Here is a 23,102-nt window from a genome sequence, read left to right as displayed (position 1 = left end):
CACCGCCCAATACACACCATCCCTTCCGCCCATTACACACCATCCCCGCCGCCCATTACACTCCATCACCACCGCCCATTACACTCCATCCCCAGTGCCCATTACACACCATCCCCACCGCCCGTTAAAGTCCATCCCCGCCGCCCATTACGCATCATCCCCACCGCCCTTTACACACCATCCCCAGCGCCCATTACACACCATCGCCGCCGCCCGTTACACACCATCCCCACCACCCATTACACTCCATCCCCACCGTCCATTACACACCAACCCCTCCGCCCATAACGCTGAATCACAACCTCCAATCCCTCCACCTGGTATACACCATCCCCAGCGCCCATTACATACCATCCCCACCGCCCGTTACACTCCATCCCCACCGCCGTTATACTCAATCCCCACCGACCATTACTCACCATCCCCACAGCCCATTACTCACCATCCCCAGCGCCCGTTAGATACCATCCCCACCGCCTGTTACACGCCATCTCCACTGCCCATTACACACCATCCCCTCCGCCTGTTACAGACCATCCCCACCGCCCATTACACACCATCCCCAGCGCACGTTACACACCATCGCCACCGCCCATTACACACTATCACCACCACCCGTTACACTCCATCCCCACCGCCCATTACACTCCATCCCCACCGCCCGTTACACTCCATCCCCACCGCCCATTACACTCCATCCCCACCACCCATTACACTCAAACCCCACCGCCTGTTGCACTCCATACCCACCGTCCATTACACACGATCCCCACCGCCAGTTAGACACCATCCCCACCACCCGTTACACACCATCCCCACCGCCCGTTACTCTCCATCCCCACTGCCCATTACACACCATCCCCTCCGCCCATTACAGACCGTCCCCACTGCCCATTACACTCCATCCCCACCGCCCGTTACACACCATCCCCACAGCCCATTACACACCATCCATTCTGCCCATTACACACCATCCCCACAGCACATTACACACGATCCCCACCACCCGTTACACTCCATACCCACCGTCCATTAAACACCATCCCCACAACCCATTACACACCATCCCCAATGCCCGTTACTCACCATCCCCACCACCCGTTAGACACCATCCCCACCGACTGTTACACACCATCCGCAGCGCTCGTTACACACCATTGCCACCGCCCATTACACTCCATCCCCACCACTCGTTACACTCCATCCCCACCGCCCATTACACACCACCCCCACCGCCCATTACACTCCATCCCCACCGCCCATTACACACCATTCCCACCGCCCATTACACACCATCCCCACTGCCCATTACACACAATCCACTCTGCCCGTTACACTCCATCCCCGCCTCCCGTTACATACCATCCCTTCCGCCCGTTACACAACATCCCCACCAACCGTTACACACACTCCCCACCGCCCATTACAGACCATCCCCACCGCCATTACAAACCATCCACACCACCCGTTACACACCATCCCCACCAAACATTTCACACCATCCCCAGCGCAAGTTACACACCATCACCACCGCTCGTAACACTGAATCCCCACCACCCATTACACACCATCCTCACTGCCCATTACACTCCATCCCCACCGCCCGTTAAACTCCATCCCCACCGCCCGCTGCACACCATCCCCACCGCCTGTTACACTGCATCCCCACACCCGTTACACTCCATCCCCACCGCCCATTACACACCAGCCCCACCGCCCGCTACACACCATCCCCACAGCCCGTTACTCTCCATCCCAACCGCCCGTTACACTCCATCCCCAGCACCCATTACAGACCATCCCCACCGCCCAATACACACCATCCCCACCGTCCATTACACTCCATCCCCACCGCCCATTCCACTCCATTCCCACCACCCATTACACACGATTCCCACAGCCCATTACACACCATTCCCACCGCCCATTACCATCGATCCCCACTACCCATTACACTCCATTCTCACCGCCCATTACACACCATCCCCACCACCCGTAACACTCCATACAAACCGCCCGTTACACACGATCCCCACTGCCCGTTACACACCATCCCAACTGCCCTTTACACACCATCCCCACCGTCTATTACACACCATCCCCACCGCCCATTAAACAGCATTCCCACCGCCCGTTACACTCCATACCCAGCGGCCATTACACACCATCCCCACCGCCCATTACACTCCATCCGCACCGCACGTTACACGCCATACACACCGCCTGTAACACACCATCCCCACCAACCATTACACTCCATCCCCACACACGTTACACTGTATCCTCACCGCTCGTTACACTCCATCCCCACAACCCGTTACACACCATCCCCACTGCCTGTTACACTCCATCCCAACCGCCCGTTACACTCCATCCACGGCGCCCATTAAACTCCATCCACGCCGCCCGTTACACACCATCTCCACCGCCCGTTACACACCATTCCCACCGCCAATTACACACCATTTCCCAGCGCACGTTGCTCTCCATCCCCTCCGCCTGTTACACTCAATCCCCACCACCCATTACACACCATCCACACCGCCCATTACCCTCCATCCCCACCACCCATTACACACCATCCCCACCGCCCGTTACACTCCATCCACACCGCCCGTTACACACCATCCCCACCGCCCATTACACTCCATCCCCACCGCCTGTTACACTCCATCCCCACCGCCCATTACACTCCATCCCCACCGCCCGTTACACTCCATCCCCACCGCCCGTTACACACCATCCCCAGCCCACATAACACACCATCCCCAGCCCCCATCACACACCATCCCGAGCCCCCATTACACACCATCGCCAGCCCCCATTACACTCCATCCCCACCGCCCGTTACACACCATCCCCACCGCCCATTACACTCCATCTCCACCGCCCGTTACGCTCCATCCCCACCGCCCGTTACACACCATCCCCAGCCCACATAACACACCATCCCCAGCCCCCATCACACACCATCCCGAGCCCCCATTACACACCATCGCCAGCCCCCATTACACTCCATCCCCACCGCCCGTTACACACCATCCCCACCGCCCATTACACTCCATCTCCACCGCCCGTTATGCTCCATCCCCACCGCCCCTAACACTCCATCCCCATGGCCCATTACAGACCATCCCCACCGCCCATTACACACCATCCCCACTGCCCGTTACACTCCATACCCAGCGGCCATTACACACCATCCCCACCGCCTGTTACACACCATCCCCACCGCTCATTACACACCATCCGCACCGCCCGTTACATGCCATACCCAGCGGCCATTCCACAACATTCCCACCAACCGATACACACCATCCCCACCGCCAGTTGCACGCCATACACACCGCCCGTTACACAACATCCCAACCGTCCGTTACACTCCATCCCCACCACCCATTACACACCATCCCCACTGCCCGTTACACTCCATCCCCACTGCCCGTTACACGCCATCCCCACCGCCCATTACACTCCATCCCCACCGCCCATTACACTCCATCCCCACCGCCCATTACAGACCATCCCCGCCGCCCACTACACTCCATCTCCACCGCCTATTACACTCCATCCACACCGCCCATTACACTCCATGCCCGCCGCCCGTTACACTCCATCCCCACCGCCCGTTATACTCCATCCCCACCACCCGTTACACACCATCCCCACCGCCCGTTACACTCCATCCCCACCGCCCGTTACACTCCATCCCCACCGCCCGTTACACTCCATCCCCACCGCCCGTTACATTCCATCCCCACCGCCCATTACTCTCCATACCCAGCGGCCGTTACACACCATCCCCACTGCCCATTACACTCCATCCGCACCGCACGTTACACGCCATACACACCGCCTGTTATACACCATCCCCACCAACCATTACACTCCATCCCCACACACGTTACACTGTATCCTCACCGCTCGTTGCACTCCATCCCCACAACCCGTTACACACCATCCCCACTGCCTGTTACACTCCATCCCAACCGCCCATTACACTTCATCCCCACCGCCCGTTACTCTCGATCCACGCCGCCCATTACACTCCATCCACGCCGCCCGTTACACACCATCTCCACCGCCCATTACACACCATTCCCACCGCCCATTACACACCATTTCCCAGCGCACGTTCCTCTCCATCCCCTCCGCTTGTTACACTCCATCCCCACCACCCGTTATACACCATCCCCACCGTCCGTTATACGCCATCCCCACCGCCCATTACACACCATCCCCACCGCCCGTTACTCTCCTTCTCCACCACCCGTTACACTCCATCCCCACCGCCCATTACACACCATCCCCACCGCCCATTACACTCCATCCCCACCACCCATTACACACCATCCCCACCGACCGTTACACTCCATCCACACCGCCCGTTACACACCATCCCCACCGCCCATTACACTCCATCCCCACCGCCTGCTACACTCCATCCCCACCGCCCATTACACTCCATCCCCACCGCCCGTTACACTCCATCCCCACCGCCCGTGACACTCCATCCACACCGCCCGTTACACACCATCCCCACCGCACTTTGCACTCCATCCCCACCGCCCATTACACACCATCCCCAGCCCCCGTAACACACCAACCCCAGCCCCATTACACACCATCGCCAGCCCCCATTATTCTCCATACCCACTGCCCGTCACACTCCATCCCCACCGTCCATTACACTGCATCCCCATCGCCCATTACAGACCATCCCCAGCCCCTGTTACACGCAATCCCCAGCCCGCGTCACACTCCATCCCCACCGCCCGTTACATTCCAGCCCCACCGCCCGTTACACTCCATCCCCACCGCCCGTTACACTGCATCCCCATCGCCCGTTACAGACCATCCCCAGCCCCTGTTACACGCAATCCCCAGCCCGCATCACACTCCATCCCCACCGCCCATTACACTCCATCCCCACCGCCCGTTACACACAATCCACTCTGCCTATTACACTCCATCCCTTCCGCCCATTACATACCATCCCTTCCGCCCGTTACACAACATCCCCACCAATCATTACACACACTCCCCACCGCCCATTACAGACCATCCCCACCGCCCGTTACAAACCATCCGCACCACCCGTTAAACATCATTCCCACCAAACATTTCACACCGTCCCCAGCGCAAGTTACACACCATCCCCACCGCTCGTAACACTGAATCCCCACCACCCGTTACACACCATCCTCACTGCCCATTACACTCCATCCCCACCGCCCGTTACACTCCATCCCCACCGCCCGCCACACACCATCCCCACCGCCTGTTACACTGCATCCCCACCACCCTTTACACTCCATCCCCACCGCCCGTTACACACCATCCCCACCGCCCGTTACACACCATTCCCACTGCCCGTTACACACAATCCCCTCTGCCCATTAAACTCCATCCCCGCCTCCCGTTACATACCATCCCTTCAGCCCGTTACACAACATCCCCACCAACCGTTACACACACTCCACACCGTCCATTACAGACCATCCCCACCGCCCGTTACAAACCATCCACACCACCCGTTACACTCCATACCCACCGTCCATTACACAGCATCCCCACAACCCATTACACACCATTCCCAATGCCCGTTACTCACCATCCCCACCATCCGTTAGACACCATCCCCACCGACTGTTACTCACCATCCGCAGCGCTCGTACACACCATTGCCACCACCCATTACACTCCATCCCCACCACCCGTTACACTCCATCCCCACCGCCCATTACACACCATCCCCACCGCCCGTTACACAACATCCCCACCACCCGCTACACACCATCCCCACAGCCCGTTACTCTCCATCCCAACCGCCCGTTACACTCCATCCCCAGCACCCATTACAGACCATCCCCACCGCCCAATACACACCATCCCCACCGTCCATTACACTCCATCCCCACCGCCCATTCCACTCCATTCCCACCACCCATTACATACCATTCCCACAGCCCATTACACACCATTCCCACCGCCCATTACCATCGATCCCCACTACCCATTACACTCCATTTTCACCGCCCATTACACACCATCCCCACCACCCGTAACACTCCATACAAACCGCCCGTTACACACGAACCCCACTGCCCGTTACACACCATCCCCACCGCCCATTACACTCCATCCGCACCGCACGTTACACGCCATACACACCGCCTGTAACACACCATCCCCACCAACCATTACACTCCATCCCCACACACGTTACACTGTATCCTCACCGCTCGTTACACTCCATCCCCACCGCCCGTTACACACCATCCCCACAACCCATTACACTCCATCCCCACAACCCGTTACACACCATCCCCACCACCCGTTAGACACCATCCCCACCGACTGTTACACACCATCCGCAGCGCTCGTTACACACCATTGCCACCGCCCATTACACTCCATCCCCACCACCTGTTACACTCCATCCCCACCGCCCATTACACACCATCCCCACCGCCCATTACACTCCATCCCCACCGCCCTTTACACACCACCCCCACCGCCCATTACACTCCATCCCCACCGCCCATTACACACCATTCCCACCGCCCATTACACACCATTCCCACTGCCCGTTACACACAATCCCCTCTGCCCATTACACTCCATCCCCACCTCCCGTTACATACCATCCCTTCAGCCCGTTACACAACATCCCCACCAACCGTTACACACACTCCCCACCGCCCATTACAGACCATCCCCACCGCCCGTTACAAACCATCCACACCACCCGTTACACTCCATACCCACCATCCATTACACACCATCCCCACAACCCATTACACACCATTCCCAATGCCCGTTACTCACCATCCCCACCATCCGTTAGACACCATCCCCACCGACTGTTGCACACCATCCGCAGCGCTCGTTACACACCATTGCCACCGCCCATTACACTCCATCCCCACCACCCATTACACTCCATCCCCACCGCCCATTACACACCATCCCCACCGCCCGTTACACACCATCCCCACCGCCCGCTACACACCATCCCCACAGAACGTTACTCTCCATCCCAACCGCCCGTTACACTCCATCCCCAGCACCCATTACAGACCACCCCCACCGCCCAATACACACCATCCCCACCGTCCATTACACTCCATCCCCACCGCCCATTACCATCGATCCCCACTACCCATTACACTCCATTCTCACCGCCCATTACACACCATCCCCACCACCTGTAACACTCCATACAAACCGCCCGTTACACACGATCCCCACTGCCCGTTACACACCATCCCCACTGCCCTTTACACACCATCCCCACCGTCTATTACACACCATCCCCACCACCCATTAAACAGCATTCCCACCGCCCGTTACACTCCATACCCAGCGGCCGTTACACACCATCCCCACCGCCCATTACACTCCATCCGCACCACACGTTACACGCCATACACACCGCCTGTAACACACCATCCCCACCAACCATTACACTCCATCCCCACACACGTTACACTGTATCCTCACCGCTCGTTACACTCCATCCCCACAACCCGTTACACACCATCCCCACTGCCTGTTACACTCCATCCCAACCGCCCATTACACTTCATTCCCACCGCCCGTTACATTCCATCCACGCCGCCCATTACACTCCATCCACGCCGCCCGTTACACACCATCTCCACCGCCCGTTACACACCATTCCCACCGCCCATTACACACCATTTCCCAGCGCACGTTCCTCTCCATCCCCTCCGCCTGTTACACTCCATCCCCACCACCCGTTACACACCATCCCCACCGCCTGTTATACGCCATCCCCAGCGCCCATTACACAGCATCCCCACCGACTGTTACTCTACTTCTCCACCGCCCGTTACACTCCATCCCCACCGCCCATTACACACCATCCCCACCGCCCATTACACTCCATCCCCACCACCCGTTACACACCATCCCCACCGCCCGTTACACTCCATCCACACCGCCCGTTACACAACATCCCCACCGCCCATTACACGCCATCCCCACCACCCGTTACACTCCATACCCACCGTCCATTACACACCAGCCCCACAACCCATTACACACCATTCCCAATGCCCGTTACTCACCATCCCCACCACCCATTAGACACCATCCCCACCGACTGTTACACACCATCCGCAGCGCTCGATACACACCATTGCCACCGCCCATTACACTCCATCCCCACCGCCCGTTACACACCATCCCCAGCCCACATAACACACCATCCCCACCGCCCGTTACACTCCATCCCCACCGCCCATTACACTCCATCCCCACCGCCCGTTACACTCCATCCCCACCGCCCGTTACACTCCATCCCCATGGCCCATTACAGACCATCCCCACCGCCCATTACACACCATCCCCACTGCCCGTTACACTCCATACCCAGCGGCCGTTACACACCATCCCCACCGCTCATTACACACCATCCGCACCGCCCGTTACACGCCATACCCAGCGGCCATTCCACAACATTCCCACCAACCGATACACTCCATCCCCACCGCCAGTTGCACGCCATACACACCGCCCGTTACACACCATCCCAACCGTCCGTTACACTCCATCCCCACCGCCCGTTACACACCATCCCCACCGCCCATTACACTCCAAACCCACCGCCCGTTACACTCCATCCACACCGCCCGTTACACACCATCCCCACCGTCCGTTACACTCCATCCCCACCGCCCGTTACACTCCATCCACACCGCCCGTTACACACAATCCCCACCGCCCATTACACTCCATTCCCACCGCCCATTACACTCCATCCCCACCGCCCATTACACACCATCCCCAGCCCCCGTAACACACCAACCCAAGCCCCATTACACACCATCGCCAGCCCCCATTATTCTCCAAACACACCGCCCGTTACACTCCATCCCCACCGCCCATTACACTGCATCCCCATCGCCCGTTACAGACCATTCCCAGCCCCTGTTACACGCAATCCCCAGCCCGCGTCACACACCATCCCCACCGCCCATCACACACCATCATCGCCGCCCATTACACACCATCACCACCACCCAATACGCTCCATCACCACCGCCCATTAATCATAGTCCCCACCGCCCGTTACACTCCATCAGCACCACCCGTTACAAGCCATCCCCACTGTCGATTACACTCCATCCACAGCGCCAATTACACACCATCCCCAGTGCCCATTACACTCCATCCCCACCGCCCGTTACACTCCATCCCCACTGCCCATTACACTCCATCCGCACCGCCCATTACAGTCAATCCCCAACGCCCAATTCACACCATCCCCAGCCCCCGTAACACACCATCCCCAGCCCCATTACACACCATCGCCAGCCCCCATTACACTCCATTCCCACCGCCGTTACACACCATCACCACCGCCCGTTACACTCCGTCCCCACCGCCCGTTACACTCCATCCCCACCGCCCGTCACACACCATCCCCACTGCCCGTGATACACCATCCCCACCGTGCTTTACACACCATCCCCACCACCCATTACACTTAATCACCACCGTCCATTACACAACATCACCACTGCTCGTTACACACCATCTCCGCCACCCATTACACTCCATACCCACCGCCCGTTACACTCCATCCCCACCGCCCATTAAACTGCATCCCCATTGCCCATTACAGACCATCCCCAGCCCCCGTTACATGCAATCCCCAGCCCGCATCACACACCATCCCCACCGCCCATCACACACCATCCCCGCCGCCCATTACACACCATCACCACCACCCATTACGCTCCATCACCACCGCCCATTAATCATAATCCCCACCGCCCGTTACACTCGATCAGCACCACCCGTTACAAGCCATCCCCACCGCCGATTACACTCCATCCCTGCCGCCCATTACACTTCATCCGTGCCGTCACTTTACACTCCATTCCCATGGCCCCTTAATCTCCATCCCAACAATCCATTACACACCATTCCCATGGCCTGTTACGCACCATCCCCACCCTGCATTACACTCCATCACCACTGCCCATTACACAGAATCCCCACCGCCCATAACTCAACACCATCACGGCCGGTTACACACCATCTCCACCGTCCGTTACACAACATCCCCACCGCCCATTACACACCATCCCCACCACCCGTTACACTCCATCCCCACTGCCCGTTACACTCCATCCACACCGCCCATTACACACCATCCCCAGCCCCTGTAACACACCATCGCCAGCCCCCATTACACTCCATCCTCAGCGCCCTATACACACCATCCCCACCGCCATTTAAACACAATCCCCACCGCCCATTACACTCCATCCCAACCGTCCATTACACACCATCTCCAGGGCCAATTACACAACATCCCCACTGCCCGTTACACACCATCCACTCCCCCCATTACACACCATCCCCACCGACATCACACACCATCCCCACCGCACAATACACTCGATCACCACCGCCCATTACACTGAATCACCACCGCCCATTACACTGAATCCCCACCGCCCATTACACAACATCCCCACTGCCCGTTACACTCCAACCCCACCGCCCGTTACACACCATCCCCGCCGCCCATTACACTCCATCCCCACCGCCCGTTACACACCATCCCCGCCGCCCATTACACTCCATCCCCACCGCCCGTCACACACCATCCCCACCGCCCGTCACACACCATCCCCACCGCCCGTCACACATCATCCCCACCGCCTGTCACACACCATCCCCACCGCCCGTTACACACCATCCCTGCCGCCCGTTTCACACCATCTCTACTGCCCATTACACAACATCCCCACCGCCCGTTACACACCATCCCCACTGCCCATTACACACCATCCCTGCCGCCTGTTACACACAAACCCTACTGCCCGTTACACAACATCCCCACCGCCCATTACACACCATCCCTGCCGCCCATTGCACACCATCTCTACTGTCCATTACACAACATCCCCACCGCCCGTTACCCACCACCCCCACCGCCCGTTACACACCATCCCCACCGCCCATTGCACTCCATCCCCACCGCCAATTACACTCCATCCCCGCTGCCCATTACACTTCATTCCCACCGCCCTTTACACTCCAACCCCGCCGCCCGTTACACACCATCCACACCGCCTGTTACACACCATCCCTGCCGCCCGTTACACACCATCTCTACTGCCCATTACACAACATCCCCATCAACCGTTACACACCATCCCCACCACCCATTACACACCATCCCTGCCGCCCATTACACACCATCCCTGCCGCCCGTTACACACCATCCCTGCCGCCCGGTACACACCATCCCCGCCGCCCGTTACACACCATCCCCACCGCCCGTTACACTCCATCCCCACCGCCAATTACACTCCATCCCCACTGCCCATTACACTCCATTCCCACCTCCCTTTACACTCCAACCCCGCCGCCCATTACACACCATCCACACCGCCTGTTACATACCATCCCCAGCCCCATTACACTCCATCCCCACCGCCCCTTACTCTCCATCCCAACCGTCCGTTACATACAATCCCTACTGCCCATTACACAACATCCCCACCGCCCGTTATACACCATCCCTGCCGCCCGTTACACACCATCCCTACTGCCCGTTACACAACATCCCCATCGCCCATTACACACCATCCCCACCGCCCGTCACACACCATTCCTACTGCCAGTTACACAACATCCCCACCGCCCATTACACACCATCCCCACTCCCCATTACACACCATCCCAACCGTCCGTTACACTCCATCCCCACCGCGCATTACACACCACCCCCACCGCCCGTCACACACCATTCCTACTGCCAGTTACACAACATCCCCATCGCCCATTACACACCATCCCCACCACCCGTCACACACCATTCCTACTGCCAGTTACACAACATCCCCACCACCCATTACACACCATCCCCACTCCCCATTACACACCATCCCAACCGTCCGTTACACTCCATCCCCACCGCCCATTACACTCCATCCCCGCCGCCCATTACACACCATCCCCACTGCCCTTTACACTCCAACCCCACCGCCTGTTACACACCATCCCCACTTCCCATTACACACCATCCCAACCGTCCATTACACTCCATCCCCACCGCCCATTACACTCCATCCCCGCTGCCCGTTACACACCATCCCCACTGCCCTTTACACTCCAACCCCACCGCCTGTTACACACCAACCCCACCGCCTGTTACACACCATCCCAACCGTCCATTACACTCCATCCCCACCGCCCCTTACTCTCCATCCCAACCGTCCGTTACATACAATCCCTACTGCCCATTACACAACATCCCCACCGCCCGTTATACACCATCCCTGCCGCCCATTACACACCATCCCTACTGCCCGTTACACAACATCCCCATCGCCCATTACACACCATCCCCACCGCCCGTCACACACCATTCCTACTGCCAGTTACACAACATCCCCACCGCCCATTACACACCATCCCCACTCCCCATTACACACCATCCCAACCGTCCGTTACACTCCATCCCCACCGCGCATTACACACCACCCCCACCGCCCGTCACACACCATTCCTACTGCCAGTTACACAACATCCCCATCGCCCATTACACACCATCCCCACCACCCGTCACACACCATTCCTACTGCCAGTTACACAACATCCCCACCACCCATTACACACCATCCCCACTCCCCATTACACACCATCCCAACCGTCCTTTACACTCCATCCCCACCGCCCATTACACTCCATCCCCGCCGCCCATTACACACCATCCCCACTGCCCTTTACACTCCAACCCCACCGCCTGTTACACACCATCCCCACTTCCCATTACACACCATCCCAACCGTCCATTACACTACATCCCCACCGCCCATTATACTCCATCCCCGCTGCCCGTTACACACCATCCCCACTGCCCTTTACACTCCAACCCCACCGCCTGTTACACACCAACCCCACCGCCTGTTACACACCATCCCAACCGTCCATTACACTCCATCCCCACCGCCCATTACACTCCATCCCCACCGCCCATTACACTCCATCCCCGCCGCCCGTTACACACCACCCCCACTGCCCTTTACAATCCAACCCCACCGCCTGTTACACAACATCCCCACTCTCCGTTACATGGTAGTGGGGAAAATGCTAGAATCTATTATAAAAGATGTAATAGCAGAGCACTTGGAAAGCAGTGACAGGATCGGACAAAGTCAACATGGATTTACAAAAGGTAAATCATGCATGACTAATCTACTGGAATATTTTGAGGATGTAACTGGTAAAATAGATAAGGGAGAACCAGTGGATGTGGTGCATTTGGACTTTCAGAAGGCATTCGATAAGGTCCCACATAAGAGATTAGCATGCAAAATTAAGGCACATGGGATTGGGGGCAAGGTATTGACTTGGATAGAGAACTGGTTGGCGGACAGAAAGCAAAGAGTTGGAATAAATGGGTCGTTTTCCGAGTGGCAGGCAGTGACTAGTGGGGTACCGCAAGGATCGGTCCTAGGACCCCAGCTGTTCACAATATATATTAATGATCTGGACGAGGGAATTGGATGGAACATCTCCAAATTTGCAGATGACACAAAGCTGGGTGGGAGGGTATGCTGTGAGGAGGATGTCGTGAAACTCCAGTACGATTTGGACAGGTTGGGTGATTGGGCAGAAACATGGCAAATGCACTATAATGTGGATAAATGTGAGATTATCCACTTTGTTGGCAAAAACAGGAAGGCAGATAATTATTTGAATGGCAATAGATTGGGAGAAGGGGAAGTGCAAAGAGACCTGGGTGTTCTTGTGCACCAGTCGCTGAAGGTAAGCATGCAGGTGCAGCAGGCGGTTAAGAAGGCAAATGGTATGTTGGACTTCATAGCAAGAGGGTTCGAGTACAGGAACAAGGATGTCTTGCAACAGTTGTACAGGGCCTTGGTGAGACCGCACCTTGAGTATTGTGTGCAGTTTTGGTCACCTTACCTGAGGAAGGACGTTCTTGCCATGGAAGGAGTGCAGCGAAGATTCACCAGGCTGATACCTGGGATGGCAGGAATGAAGTATGAGGAGAGATTGTGTCGATTGTGCTTATACTCACTGGAGTTTAGAAGATTGAGAGGGGATCTCATCGAAACCTATAAAATTCTGTCAGGCCTGGACAGGCTAGAAGCAGGAAGGATGTTTCTGATGGCTGGGGAGTCCAGAACCAGGGGTTATAGTCGAAGGGTAAGGGGTAAGCCATTTAGGACTGAAATGAGGAAGAATTTCTTCACCCAGAGAGTGGTGAACCTGTGGAATTCTCTGCCACAGAGGGCGATGGAGGCCAGTTCATTAAATATATTCAAGAAAGAGCTGGATATATTTCTTAAGGCTAAAGGGATCAAGGGATATGGGGAGAAGGCAGGGACAGTGTACTGAATTTGGATGATCAGCCATGATCTCACTGAATGGCAGAGCCAGCTCGAGGGGCCGAATGGCCTACTCCTGCTCCTATCTTCTGTGTTTCTGTGTTTCTGTGTTACACACCATCCCCACCGCCCATTACACACTATCCCCACTGCACATTACACTGAATCCCCACCACCTGTTACACAACATTCCCACTGCCCATTACACACCATCCCCACCGCCCGTCACACACCATCCCCACCGCCCGTTAGACACCATCCCCACCGACCGTCACACACCATCCCCACCGCCCATTATACACCATCCCCACAGCCCGTTACACTCCATCCCCACAGCCCGTTACACTCCATCCCCACCACCCATTACACTGCATCCCCACCGCCCATTACACTCCATCACCACCGCCCGTCACACACCATCCCCACCGCCCGTTACTCTCCATCCCCGCCGCCCGTTACACTCCATCCCCGCCACCCGTTACACTCCATCCCCGCCGCCCGTTACACTCCATCCCCGCCGCCCGTTACACTCCATCCCCGCCGCCCGTTACACTCCATCCCGCCGCCCGTTACACTCCATCCCCACCGTCCGTCACACACCATCCCCACCGCCCGTTACACACCATCCCCACCGCCGTTACACTCCATCCCCACCACCCGTTACACTCCATCCCCAGTGCCCGTTACACTCCGTCCCCACCGCCCATTACACTCCATACCGACCGCCCGTTACACTCCATCACCACCACCCATTACATACCATCAGCACCGCATGTTACACACCATCCCCACCGCCCGTCTCTCACCATCCCCACCGCCTGAACACCATCACCACCGCCCAACACACCATCCCTGCCGCCCATTACACACCATCACCACCACCCATTACTCTCCATCACCACCGCCCATTAATCATAATCCCCACCGCCAGTTAGACTCCATCCGCACCGCCCGTTACACTCCATCCCCACCGCCCGTTACACTCCATCCCCACCGCCCGTCACACACCATCCCCACTGCCCGTGATACACCATCCCCATCGTGCTTTACACACCATCCCCACCACCCATTACACTTAATCACCACCATCCATTACACAACATCACCACTGCCCGTTACACACCATCTCCGCCGCCCATTACACTCCATACCCACCGCCCGTTACACTCCATCCCCACCGCCCATTAAACTGTATCCCCATTGCCCGTTACAGACCATCCCCAGCCCCCGTTACATGCAATCCCCAGCCCGCGTCACACACCATCCCCACCGCCCATCACACACCATCCCCGCCGCCCATTACACACCATCACCACCACCCATTACGCTCCATCACCACCGCCCATTAATCATAATCCCCACCGCCCGTTACACTCCATCAGCACCGCCCGTTACAAGCCATCCCCACCGCCGATTACACACCATCCCCGCCGCCCATTACACTTCATCTGTGCCGTCACTTTACACTCCATTCCCATGGCCCATTACTCTCCATCCCAACCATCCATTACACACCATTCCCACGGCCTGTTACGCACCATCCCCACCCTGCATTACACTCCATCACCACTGCCCATTACACAGAATCCCCACCGCCCATTACACAACATCCTCACCGCCCATTACACACCTTCCCCACCGCCCGTTACACACCTTCCCCACCGCCGTCACACACCATCCCCACCGCCCATAACTCAACACCATCACGGCCGGTTACACACCATCTCCACCGCCCATTACACAACATCCCCACCGCCCATTACACACCATCCCCACCACCCGTTACACTCCATCCCCACTGCCATTACACTCCATTGCGACAGCCCATTACAAACCATCCACACCGCCCATTACACTCCATCCCCAGCCCCATTACACTCCATCTCCACCGCCCGTTACACTCCATCCCCACCGCCCGTAACACTGCATCCCCACCGCCCATTACACTCCATCCCCACTGCCCGTTACACTCCATCCACACCGCCCATTACACACCATCCCCAGCCCCTGTAACACACCATCCCCAGCCCCCATTACACACCATCACCAGCCCCCATTACACTCCATCCTCACCGCCCTATACACACCATCCCCACCGCCATTTAAACACAATCCCCACCGTACGTTACACTCCATCCCAACCGTCCATTACACACCATCTCCAGGGCCAATTACACAACATCCCCACTGCCCGTTATACACCATCCACTCCCCCCATTACACACCATCCCCACCGCCGTCACACACCATCCCCATCGCACAATACACTCGATCACCACCGCCCATTACACTGAATCCCCACCGCCCATTACACAACATCCCCACTGCCTGTTACACTCCAACCCCACCGCCCATTACACACCATCCCCACCGCCCGTTACACACCATCCCCGCCACCCATTACACTCCATCCCCACCGCCCGTTACACACCATCCCCGCTGCCCATTACACTCCATCCCCACCGCCCGTCACTCACCATCCCCACCGCCCGTCACACACCATCCCCACCGCCTGTCATACACCATCCCCACCGCCCGTTACACACCATCCCTGCCGCCCGTTTCACACCATCTCTACTGCCCATTACACAACATCCCCACCGCCCGTTACACACCATCCCCACCGCCCATTACACACCATCCCTGCCGCCCGTTACACACAATCCCTACTGCCCATTACACAACATCCCCACCGCCCATTACACACCATCCCTGCCGCCCGTTGCACACCATCTCTACTGTCCATTACACAACATCCCCACCGCCCGTTACACACCATCCCCACCGCCCGTTACACACCATCCCCACCGCCCATTGCACTCCATCCCCACCGCCAATTACACTCCATCCCCGCTGCCCATTATACTCCATTCCCACCGCCCTTTACACTCCAACACCGCCGCCCATTACACACCATCCACACCGCCTGTTACACACCATCCCTGCCGCCCGTTACACACCATCTCTACTGCCCATTACACAACATCCCCACCACCCGTTACACACCATCCCCACCGCCCGTTACACACCATCCCTGCCGCCCGTTACACACCATCCCCACCGCCCGTTACACACCATCCCCACTGCCCATTACACTCCATCCCCACTGCCAATTACACTCCATCCCCACCGCCCGTTACACTCCATCCCCACCGCCAATTACACTCCATCCCCGCTGCCCATTGCACTCCATTCCCACCTCCCTTTACACTCCAACCCCGCCGCCCATTACACACCATCCACACCGCCTGTTACATACCATCCCCAGCCCCCATTACACTCCATCCCCACCGCCCCTTACTCTCCATCCCAACCGTCCGTTACATACCATCCCTACTGCCCATTACACAACATCCCCACCGCCCGTTATACACCATCCCTGCCGCCCGTTACACACCATCCCTACTGCCCGTTACACAACATCCCCACCACCCATTACACACCATCCCCACCACCCGTCACACACCATTCCTACTGCCCGTTACACAACATCCCCACCGCCCATTACACACCATCCCCACTCCCCATTACACGCCATCCCAACCGTCCGTTACACTCCATCCCCACCGCGCATTACACTCCATCCCCGCCGCCCGTTACACACCATCCCCACTGCCCTTTACACTCCAACCCCACCGCCTGTTACACACCATCCCCACTTCCCATTACACACCATCCCAACCGTCCATTACACTCCATCCCCACCGTCCATTACACTCCATCCCCACCGCCCATTACACGCCATCCCCGCCGCCCGTTACACACCACCTCCACTGCCCTTTACAATCCAACCCCACCGCCTGTTACACAACATCCCCACTCTCCGTTACATGGTAGTGGGGAAAATGCTAGAATCTATTATAAAAGATGTAATAGCAGAGCACTTGGAAAGCAGTGACAGGATCGGACAAAGTCAACATGGATTTACAAAAGGTAAATCATGCATGACTAATCTACTGGAATTTTTTGAGGATGTAACTGGTAAAATAGATAAGGGAGAACCAGTGGATGTGGCGCATTTGGACTTTCAGAAGGCTTTCGATAAGGTCCCACATAAGAGATTAGCATGCAAAATTAAGGCACATGGGATTGGGGGCAAGGTATTGACTTGGATAGAGAACTGGTTGGCGGACAGAAAGCAAAGAGTTGGAATAAACGGGTCGTTTTCCGAGTGGCAGGCAGTGACTAGTGGGGTACCGCAAGGATCGGTCCTAGGACCCCAGCTGTTCACAATATATATTAATGATCTGGACGAGGGAATTGGATGTAATATCTCCAAATTTGCAGATGACACAAAGCTGGGTGGGAGGGTATGCTGTGAGGAGGATGTTGTGAAACTCCAGTACGATTTGGACAGGTTGGGTGATTGGGCAGAAACATGGCAAATGCACTATAATGTGGATAAATGTGAGATTATCCACTTTGTTGGCAAAAACAGGAAGGCAGATAATTATTTGAATGGCAATAGATTGGCAGAAGGGGAAGTGCAAAGAGGCCTGGGTGTTCTTGTGCACCAGTCGCTGAAGGTAAGCATGCAGGTGCAGCAGGTGGTTAAGAAGGCAAATGGTATGTTGGCCTTCATAGCAAGAGGGTTCGAGTACAGGAACAAGGATGTCTTGCAACAGTTGTACAGGGCCTTGGTGAGACCGCACCTTGAGTATTGTGTGCAGTTTTGGTCACCTTACCTGAGGAAGGACGTTCTTGCCATGGAAGGAGTGCAGCGAAGATTCACCAGGCTGATACCTGGGATGGCAGGAATGAAGTATGAGGAGAGATTGTGTCGATTGTGCTTATACTCACTGGAGTTTAGAAGATTGAGAGGGGATCTCATCGAAACCTATAAAATTCTGTCAGGCCTGGACAGGCTAGAAGCAGGAAGGATGTTTCTGATGGCTGGGGAGTCCAGAACCAGGGGTTACAGTCTAAGATAAGGGGTAAGCCATTTTGGACTGAAATGAGGAAGAATTTCTTCACCCAGAGAGTGGTGAACCTGTGGAATTCTCTGCCACAGAGGACGATGGAGGCCAGTTCATTAAATATATTCAAGAAAGTGTTGGATATATTTCTTAAGGCTAAAGGGATCAAGGGATATGGGGAGAAGGCAGGGACAGTGTACTGAATTTGGATGATCAGCCATGATCTCACTGAATGGCAGAGCCGGCTCGAGGGGCCGAATGGCCTACTCCTGCTCCTATCTTCTGTGTTTCTGTGTTTCTGTGTTACACACCATCCCCACCGCCCATTACACACTATCACCACTGCACATTACACTGAATCCCCACCACCTGTTACACAACATTCCCATTGCCCATTACACACCATCCCCACCGCCCGTCACACACCATCCCCACCGCCCGTTAGACACCATCCCCACCGACCGTCACACACCACCCCCACCGCCCGTTATACAACATCCCCACAGCCAGGTACACTCCATCCCCACCACCCATTACACTGCATCCCCACCGTCCATTACACTGCATCCCAGCCGCCTGTTATACACCGTCCCCAGCCAATGTTACACTCCATCACCACCGCCCGTCACACACCATCCCCACCGCCCGTTACTCTCCATCCCCGCCGCCCGTTACACTCCTTCCCCGCCACCCTTTACACTCCATCCCCGCCGCCCGTTACACTCCATCCCCGCCGCCCGTTACACTCCATCCCCGCCGCCCGTTACACTCCATCCCCGCCGCCCGTTACACTCCATCCCCACCGCCGTCACACACCATCCCCACCACCCGTTACACTCCATCCCTGCCGCCCGTTACACTCCATCCCCACCATCCGTTACACTCCATCCCCGCCGCCCGTTACACTCCGTCCCCACCGCCCATTACACTCCATACCGACCGCCCGTTACACTCCGTCACCACCACCCATTACACACCATCAGCACCGCATGTTACACACCATCCCCACCGCCCGTCTCTCACCATCCCCACCGCCCGTACACCATCACCACCGCCCAACACACCATCCCTGCCGCCCATTACACACCATCACCACCACCCATTACTCTCCATCACCACCGCCCATTAATCATAATCCCCACCGCCAGTTAGACTCCATCCGCACCGCCCGTTACAAGCCATCCTCACCGCCCATTACACAACATCCCCACCGCCCATCACACCATCCCCAGCCCCCGTAACACACCATCCCCAGCCCCCATTACACTCCATCTCCAGTGCCATTTACACACCATCCCCACCGCCCTTTAAACACAATCCGCATCGCCCATTACACTCCATCGCAACCGTCCATTACACACCATCTCCAGGGCCCGTTACACACCATCCCCACCCCGCGTTACACTCCATCACCACCACCCATTACACTGAATCACCACCGCCCATTACACTGAATCCCCACTGCCCATTACACAACATCCCCACTGCCCATTACACACTATCCACTCCCCCCGTTACACACCGTCCCCACCGCCGTCACACACCATCCCCACCGCCCAATACACTCCATCCCCACCGACCATTACACACCATCCCCACCACCCATTAGTCACCATCCCCACCGCCCATTACACTCCATCCCCACCTCCCGTTACACTCCATCCACACCGCCCGTTACACTCCATCCCCACCGCCCATTACACTCCATCCACACCGCCCGTTACACTCCATCCCCACCGCCTGTTACACTCCATCCACACCGCCAGTTACACTCCATCCACACCGCCTGTTACACAACATCCCCAGCGCCCATTACACTCCATCCCCACCGCCCGTTACTCTCCATCCACACCGCCCGTTACACTCCATCCCCACCGCCCATTACACTCCATCCAGACCGCCCATTACACACCATCCCCACCGCCCGTTACACGCCATCCCCACCGCCCGTTACACACCATCCCCACCGGTCGTTACACTCCATCCCCACCGCCCGTTACACACCATCCCCAGCCCCCGTAACACACCATCCCCAGCCCCCATTACACTCCATCTCCAGTGCCATTTACACACCATCCCCACCGCCCTTTAAACACAATCCGCATCGCCCATTACACTCCATCGCAACCGTCCATTACACACCACCTCCAGGGCCCGTTACACACCATCCCCACCCCGCGTTACACTCCATCACCACCACCCATTACACTGAATCACCACCGCCCATTACACTGAATCCCCACTGCCCATTACACAGCATCCCCACTGCCCATTACACACTATCCACTCCCCCCGTTACACACCGTCCCCACCGCCGTCACACACCATCCCCACCGCCCAATACACTCCATCCCCACCGACCATTACACACCATCCCCACCACCCATTAGTCACCATCCCCACCGCCCATTACACTCCATCCCCACCTCCCGTTACATTCCATCCACACCGCGCGTTACACAGAATCCACAGCGCCTGTTACACTCCAACCCCACCGCCCGTCACACACCATCCCCCACCGCCCGTCATACACCTTCCCCACTGCCCGTTACACACCATCCACACCGCCTGTTACACACCATCCCCACCGCCCATTACACTCCATCCCTGCCGCCCGTTACACACCATCCCCACCGCCCATCACACACCATCCCCACCGCCCGTTAATCACCATCCCCAACGCCCGTCACACACCATCCCCACCGCCCGTTACACACCATCCCTACTGCCCGTTACACACCATCCCCACCGCCCATCACACACCATCCCCACCGCCCGTTAATCACCATCCCCAACGCCCGTCACACACCATCCCCACCGCCCGTTACACACCATCCCTACTGCCCATTACACAACATCCCCACCGCCCGTTACACTCCAACCCCGCCGCCCATTACACACCATTTCCACCGCCCTTTACAGTCCAACCCCGCCTCTCGTTACACACCATCCACACCGCCTGTTACACACCATCCCCAGCCCCCATTACACTCCATCCCCGCCGCCCGTTACACTCCATCCCCACCGCCCCTTACTCTCTATCCCAACCGTCCGTTACACACCATCTCCACTGCCCATCATGCACCATCCCCACCGCCCATTACACACTATCCCCACTCCCCGTTACACACCATCCCCACCGTCCGTTACACTCCATCCCCGCCGCCCGTTACACTGAATCCCCACTGCCCATTACACACCATCCCAACCGTCCGTTACACTCCATCCCCTCCGCCCATTACACTCCATCCCCGCCGCCCGTTACACACCATCCCCACTCCCTGTTACACACCATCCCAACCGACCATTACACTCCATCCCCACCGCCCATTACACACCATTCCCACCGCCCATTACACCGAATCACCACCGCCCGTTACACACCATTCCCACCGCCCATTATACACCATCCCCACCGCCCATTACAATCCATCCACACCACCCATTACACACCATCCCCACTGCCCGTTGCACTCCATCCACACCGCCCATTACACACCATCCCCACCGCCCATTACACTCCATCCACACCGCCCATTACACTCCATCCCCGCCGCCCGTTACACACCATCCCCACCCTGCGTTACACTCCCTCACCACCGCCGATTATACTGATTCACTACTGCCCGTTACACATCATCATCAGTGCCCATCACACACCATCCCCACCGTCCATTACAAACTATCCCCACCGCACGTCACACACCATCCCCACCACCTATCACACACAATCCCCACCACCCATTACACACCATCCCCACTGCCCATTACACACCCTACC

Source organism: Somniosus microcephalus, chromosome 6, assembly GCF_052327205.1.
Source record: "Somniosus microcephalus isolate GS21.2 chromosome 6, FLI_Smic_1.0, whole genome shotgun sequence".
NCBI lineage: Eukaryota > Metazoa > Chordata > Chondrichthyes > Squaliformes > Somniosidae > Somniosus > Somniosus microcephalus.
The sequence above is the reverse complement of the archived record's forward strand: the minus strand, read 5'-3'. Positions refer to the sequence as shown.